Source organism: Arvicola amphibius, chromosome 5, assembly GCF_903992535.2.
Source record: "Arvicola amphibius chromosome 5, mArvAmp1.2, whole genome shotgun sequence".
NCBI lineage: Eukaryota > Metazoa > Chordata > Mammalia > Rodentia > Cricetidae > Arvicola > Arvicola amphibius.
In genome coordinates this window covers 120,617,427-120,623,491 of record NC_052051.1, presented here as the reverse complement: position 1 = coordinate 120,623,491, position 6,065 = coordinate 120,617,427, and the positions used below count along the sequence as shown (strand labels likewise).

The 6,065-nt window shown below is 43.6% G+C and overlaps 1 pseudogene; it reads left to right on the top strand.

The window, feature by feature from the left end:
- The first annotated feature begins 2,933 nt into the window (after positions 1–2,933).
- On the top strand, positions 2,934–4,417 carry LOC119815345 (annotated as a pseudogene).
- The last annotated feature ends 1,648 nt before the right edge of the window (positions 4,418–6,065 follow it).

Below are 6,065 nucleotides of genomic sequence, written 5' to 3'. Positions count from 1 at the left end.
AAAGACATAACAAGAATGTAGTCTATACAACTATAGTTTTTTTGAACTTCTTTTTTAAATTTGTTTTTCCATTCAAAAATTTATACTTCCTCTCCTCCTCTCATTTACCTCCAGTTCCCCCTCTCACCCTTCTCCCTCCTCCTCCCTCCTTAAGAGAGGGCAGGATAAATCCGACCACACTGAACCTGATAGAAGAGAAAGTGGGAAGTAGATTGCAACACATGAGCACAGGAGACTACCTTCTACGTATAACCCCAGTAGCACAGACAACAAGAGCAACAGTGAATAAATGGGACCTCCTGAAACTGAGAAACTTCTGTAAAGCAAAGGACACTGTCATTAAGACAAAAAGGCATCCTACTGAATGGGAGAAGATCTTCACCAACCCCGCATCAGACAAAGGTCTGATCTCCAAAATATATAAAGAACTCAAGAAACTGGGCATGAAAATTCAAATTAACCCAATTAAAAAATGGGTACTAAACTGAAAAGAGAATTCTCAACAGAAGAAGTTCAAATGGCCAAAAGACACCTAAGGTCATGATCAACCTCCTTAGTGATCAGGGAAATGCAAATCAAAAAACCTTTGAGATACCATATTACACCTGTCAGAATGGCTAAAATCAAAAACACCAATGATAGCCTATGCTGGAGAGGATGTGGAGTAACGGAAACACTCATCCATTGCTGGTGGGAATGCAAACTTGTGCAACCACTTTGGAAATCAGTATGGTGGTTTCTCAGGAAATTGGGAATCAATCTACCTCAGGATCCCGCAATACCACTCTTGGGAATATACCCAAGAGATGCCCAACCATACTACAAAAGCATTTGTTCAACTATCTTCATAGCAGCATTATTTGTAATTGCCAGAACCTGGAAACAACCTAGATGTCCCTCAATGGAAGAATGGATAAAGAAAGTGTGGAATATATACACATTAAAGTACTACTCAGCGGTAAAAAATAATGACATTTTGAATTTTGCATGCAAATGGACGGAAATAGAAAACACAATCCTGAGTGAGATAACCCAGACCCAAAAAGATGAATATAGCATGTACTCACTCATTAGTGGACCTTAGCCATAAACAAAGGACATTGAGCCTATAGTTTGTAATCCTAGAGAAGCTAAATAGCAAGGTGAACCCAAAGAAAAACATACAGATCCTCCTGGAAATTGGAAGCAAACAAGATTGCCAGACAAAAGTTGGGAGCATGGGGGTAGGGGTAAGGGCAGTGGGGTTGAGGGAAGGAGAGAGAAGGGAGAAAGGAAAGACTAGAGAGATTTTGCTGGAGTGGGAGGGTGGAGATGGAGGACGGGTGGATATAGGAGCAGGGAAGAAGATATCTACATTAAGGGAGCCATTTTAGGGTTGGCAAGAGACTTGGCTCTAGAGGGGATCCCAGGTGTCCATGGGGATGTCCCCAGCTACGTTCTTGGGCAGCAGAGCAGAGGGTGCCTGAACTGGCTTTGCCCCACTATTACACTGATGATTATCTTGAATATCACCATAGAATCTTCATCTGGCGACAGATGGAGATAGAGACAGAGACCCTCATGAGAGCAACAGCCTATGACTTTCAATTGGTATGTTCATCTCTTTGTATCATGTTAATGCAGTCTTTTGTCTTACTACTACCTTTTTTGATTAGGGGTATTTTAAGCAGTTGGAAATTAAACACAGGTGGATTTTTAATACTCACTGGAATTCCCTCCCGATACTCTCCTATATGGTTCTCCATTTTATTATTTTTATTCACGCCTTCATATTCTTTACTCTATGTCTAAATCCAAACGCCTTTACCCTGGCGAGAGGTATTTTTGTTGTGGCTGGTCTCTGACAGATAGGTCTACAACATTTTATGTTTTCGATATTTTTAAGACAATATCTGAGAAACATCATCCACAATTGATGGGATAAGATTCAGAGACCCACAACTAAACACTAGGCAGAGTTAAGAAGGATGAAGAATTGTAGGAGTCAGAGGAATCCAGGAGACCAAAAGAACATGGCCCACAGAATCAACTAAGCAGGGCTCATAAAGGCAGGCATACAGAGACTGAAACAACAAACACAGACCCTGTATGGATCTGAGCTAAGACCTCTGTATATACTTTATGATTGTGTAGCTTGGTGTTCTTTGGGACAAGAACAGTGGGAATGGGGGCATGTTTCTTACTCTTTTGTGCTGTGGAATATTCTTTCTGTACACTGTGAAATATGTGTTGCTCACATTGTTAATAAAAAGCTGATTGGTAAATAGCTAGGCAAGATTGTGGGGCAGAGAAGATGCTGAGAAAAAGAAGGGTGAGTCAGAGGAGTAGTGAACACACGAAGAGAGGAGCAACATGGATGAGCCACAATATTTAGAAAAGGTAGCATGCCATATGGCAAAGTAAAGAAAAAATGGGTTAATTGAAAATGTAAGATTTAGATAACAACAGCCTGAGCTATTGGTTGAGAGCACCTATAGTTAATATTAAGCCTTTGTGTGGTTACTTGGGAACAGCTTGCAGGACAGAAAGGTCCCCCTACACTTTTGGTTGTGCTTGGGTCCTGTTTCCACCAAGTGGGTTGCCTAGTCTAGCCTTGATATAAGGGTTTGTGCCTAGTCTTCTTGTAACATGTTATGGTATGTTTGGTTAATATATCTGGGAGGCCTGTTCTATGTTTCTGAAGGGAAACAGAGGAGAAGTGAATTGTGGGGACAGGGGAGGTAGGGGAAACTGCAGTCATGATGTAATGTATGAAAGGAATAAAATTGTTAATGTTTTACATAAACTGCTGATCATTTACTTTTACTGAATAGAAATTTAACTTTATATAAGACAATGAATGGTACACATAAAAGGAGGGAATATGTGATAAAAAATAAAACGGGGCCGGGCCGGGTGGGTCAGGAGGAGGAGCCGGGCAGGCGGGCGGCAGCATGGCGGAGCTGAACCAGGCAGAGATGAGGCCCCAGGTTCGGGTCACCATCAAGACCCCCAAGGACAAGGAGGAGATTGTGATCTGCGATAGAGCTTCGGTCAAGGAGTTCAAGGAGGAAATCTCCCGGAGGTTTAAGGCTCAGCAGGATCAGCTGGTCCTGATCTCGCAGGCAAGATCCTCAAGGATGGAGATACACTGAACCTGCATGGGATCAAGGATGGGCTCACAGTCCATTTAGCCATCAAGACCCCTCCGATGGCTCAAGATCCAGCAGCCACGCCTGCTTCTCCCCCATCACCTTCTGACTCTGCCTCTGCCTCTGCACCCTCCACCACACCTGCCTCCCCTGCTGCCCCCGTCCAGCCCTGTGGCTCCGGCAGTGCCACTTCAGATTCTGGCAATGGAGGAGGACCCTCTGAAGCGCTACTGCATCGATTCTCTCTGGCTTTGGGGGCATCCTTGGCCTAAGCAGTCTGGGCCTGGGTTCTGCCAACTTCATGGAGCTACGGCAACAGATGCAGAGACAGCTCATGTCCAACCCTGAGATGCTGTCACAGATCATGGAGAACCCCTTGGTCCAGGATATGATGTCAAACCCTTACCTGGTGCGCCACATGATCATGGCTAACCCCCAGATGCAAGAGCTGATGGAGAGGAACCCTGAGATCAGCCACATGCTCAACAACCCTGAGCTCATGAGGCAGGCAATGGAGCTTGCTCGGAACCCAGCCATGATGCAAGAAATGATGAGGAACCAGGACCGGGCCCTCAGCAACTTGGAAAGCGTCCCTAGAGGGTATAATGCCCTCCGCCGCATGTACACAGACATCCAGGAGCCCATGCTCACAGCTGCTCGGGAACAGTTTGGCAACAATACCTTCTCTTCCCTGGCCGGGAACTCCCACAGCACTTCTTCCCAGCCTCTTCGGACTGAGAATCGAGAGCCCCTCCCTAACCCCTGAAGCTCCTCGTCCCCCACCTTCCTGGCCCCCCGGGTCCGGTGGGGAGGGCACCAGAAGATCGGGGACCAGCCAAGTGCACCCGATAGTCTCGAACCTCTTTGGGATCAATGCGGCTAGCCTGGGGTCAGGGATGTTCTACAGCCCAGAAATGCAGGCGTTCCTCCAGCAGATTTCTGAAAACTCCCAGGTGATGCAGATTGTGATCTCAGCCCCTTACATGCGCAGCATGATACAGACACTCATCCAGATCCCTGACTTTGCTGCTCAGATGACGATGAATGTCCCGCTGTTTGGGGGGAATCCACAGCTTCAGAAGCAGCTCCGCCTGCAGCCCCCTGTGTTTCTGCAGCAGATGCAGAACCCAGAGTCTCTCTCCATCCTCACCAATCCCTGGGCCATGCAGACCCTGCAAACTGAAGCCCCTGGGCTGGTACCAAGCCTTGGCTCCTTTGAGACATCCCGGACCCCTGTACCCCTGGCAGGCAGCTCCGGGTCTGACTATTTGCTGATGATAAGATAGTTTGCATAAGTGACCCAAAAGTTTTACCAGGGAACTGCTACAGCTGATAAACACCTTTAGTGATGTGGCAGGATACAAGATCAATTAAAAAAAATCAGTAGCCCTCCTATATCCAGATGATAAATAGGCTGAGAAAGAAATCAGAGAAACATCACCCTTCACTATAGTCACACACAACATAAAATATCTTAGGGGTAACTCTAACTAAACAAGTGAAAGAACTATATGACAAGAACATCAAATCTTTGAAGAAAGAAATTGAAGAAGATATCAGAAAATGGAAATATTTCTAATGCTCTTGGATAGGTGGGATCAACATAGTAAAAGTGGCAATCTTAACAAAAACAATCTACAGATTCAATGTAATCACCATCAGAATCCCAGCACAATTCTTCACAGACCTTTAAAGAAAAATGTAGACAGAAGTTTCTGTATTGCCTGGTCACATAACCATTCAAACCCAAAGAAACACACAGAGGCTCATATTAATTTTAAACTCTTTGGCCTATTAGCTCAGGCATAATATTAACTAGCTCTTACTACTACTAAATTAGTCCATAATTCTTGTTTATGTTTAGCCATGTGATTTGCTACTTTTTCTCGGTAAGGCATTCATTCTCATCTTCCTCTGCTTCTGAATAATGAAAATCTCTCTGCCTTTCCTCTTCCCAGCGTTCTCCTGGTCTGGTTGCCCTGCCTATACTTCCTGTCTGGAAGCATTTTATTAAACCAATAGAAATGACAAATCTTTGCAATGTACATGAACATTATCCCACAGCAGAAAAATACTCAACTTCATATGAAAAAACAAACAAACAAACAAACAAAATACAAAAAAAAAAAAACAAACCCAGGATAGCCAAAACAATCCTGTACAATAAAGGAACTTCCAGAGGAATCACCATCCCTGACTTCCAGCTCTACTATAGAGAAATAGTAATAAAAACAGCTTGTTATTGGCATAACAACAGACAGATGGACCAATGGAATCAAATAGAAGACCCTGATCCTAATACACACACCTATAAACACTTGATTTTTGACAAAGAAGTTAAAATTTTACAATGGAAAAAAGGAAGCATCTTCAACAAATGGTGCTGGCCTACCTGGGTGTTGACATGTAGAAGAATGCAAATAGATCCATATCTATCATCATACACAAAACTCAAGTCCAAATGGATCAAACACTTCAACATAAACCCAGCACCATTGAGCCTCATAGAAGAGAAAGTGGGAAGTTGCCTTGAACTCATTAGCACAGGAGACCTTTTCCTAAATATATCACCAGAAGCATAGATACTGAGATCGACAAAAAATGGCACCTCCTAAAACTGAGAAACTTCTTTAAGGCAAAGGACACAGTCAAAAAGACAAAACAGCAAGGTACAGAATGGGGAAAAATCTTCAGTAACATTCAGTGGGCTTGCAGTCAGAAGGCCACTTATTTGTTACTGGCCATGCAGCCCCAAAATAATTATACAGAAACTATATTATTTAAAACACTACTTGGCCAAGAGCTTAAACATATTGCTAACTAGCTCTTATATCTTAAATTAACCCATTTCTATTAATCTGTGTATCACCATGTGGTTGTATTTTACTGGGCAAAGTTCTAGTATCTTTCTCCTCTGGCAGCTACCTTTTCCCA